The following is a 1,692-nucleotide window of genomic DNA, read 5'->3' as shown; positions in this document are numbered from 1 at the left end:
TCTTCCTGGCCTTAACTCTCATCTCCCAAAAGTCCCCTCCTAAATATCTCCATCAGACTCTCCCACCCACCTACTGCCTTCCCTCTTGGTTTCCTCTTTTCATTCTGAGATAATTCTCTGTGCAAGTGACTTCTGCTGAAATGAAATGATGCAATTGCACTGCGCACCCCTAAATAACTGTGTCATAGCACCACAGCAAAGCCATAGCAGCCACACAATCAGAATCATACATATACAGCAACCAAGTTGCTTCCTCACAGAAGCAAAGTGGCTTCCTTTAGGTAATTTGCTAAACTATTTGCCAAGAGAATATGGCTACAATGTGTATTATTCATCGACAATTACGTTAGTCAATTAGAGTTCAGACTCTAATGATGAAAATCGAATTTATTAATTACAAAAATTCGTACCATTTTCATCTGAATTTGTGATATGGTCCAAATTCACTTTCATCACGGCCATCCCAGCCTCTGTGGGTGACAGCTCAGGTTTCCGGGGGGCAGACGTTGTCACCAGGGGAACTTTGAAACGTTATCCTTCCCCTTCAAAACACTCTCTTTCTTTGAAGATCAAAAACTTTCTCTCGTCGTCATTCTTGTTGCTACAATGGACAAAACTTCCTGCAACTCCCCCTTTTTCCTTAAGGACTTGAGCTATGGGCTCCCAGTCTCTCTCTAATGCACCAGTTTATGCCTGTGTTTTAACTAGAACTTTTGTCATTGTTAGCCTCCCTCTCCCATGGCTACATTCTGGATTTATAATGGCCCAGAACTTTGGCACAACTGTTTAGCCTAGGCCTTTACCCTGAAACAGTGCATGGCGAAATTGCTTTTCTAAATGTCAATCTTTCCAGCCATCTGTCTGGGAACTATTATTCTACTTGGAGACTGCAAACATTGTGCAAACTTACATGAACTAAAATAACATCTCCAAAATATAATTAACCTCCCTGTTATATTTGAAGATGCAAGTCATATTTTTTCATAAACAAAATAGGCTTAGTTTTACAGCTAGCTCCCAGAGAAAGTCATTCCTTAAGGCCTACTGCCAACATTTGTGTATCATAATTTTGCTTTCAATTTTGTATACTGATTTTATGGTCTGTAGCATAGAAAATAAAACAACAACAAGATGACTGTTTTTTTTTTTTCTCATTCTGTCTATTACATTTGGGATTAACATACATCCTGAAAAGTGACAGTCAGCTCTTGAAAAGTGTGAAAGCAACTTCAAGCATGTTTGCATAGACATAGATCGCATACCTATCCAAAGATGTCCTCCGGAATGTGTGTCTGTGTATGTGTGTGTGAGTGCACACGTGTGTAGACTGTCTTAAAAAAATACATCCTGTAGAACTGTGGTCCCCACCCCCCAGGCTGTGGACTGGTACTAGTCCGTGGCCTGTTAGGGACCAGGCCACAAGGGCCACGCCACCCCCATCCATGGAAAAATTGTCTTCCATGTAATTTAGGAAGCAGGGAGAGGGCAGGCCACAGCAGGAGGTGAGTGAGGGAAGCTTCCTCTGCACTCACAGCTACTCCCCATCACTGGCATCCCAGCCTGAGCTCTGCCCCACCATCCCCCACCTCTCCCCTATACCCGGGTCTGTGGAAATATCATCTTCCATGAAACCAGTCCCTGGTGCCAAAAAGGTTGGGGATGGACTGCTGCGTAGAAGTCACATTTTGAAGA

Source organism: Microcebus murinus, chromosome 3, assembly GCF_040939455.1.
Source record: "Microcebus murinus isolate Inina chromosome 3, M.murinus_Inina_mat1.0, whole genome shotgun sequence".
NCBI lineage: Eukaryota > Metazoa > Chordata > Mammalia > Primates > Cheirogaleidae > Microcebus > Microcebus murinus.
This window is presented reverse-complemented; position numbering follows the sequence as displayed.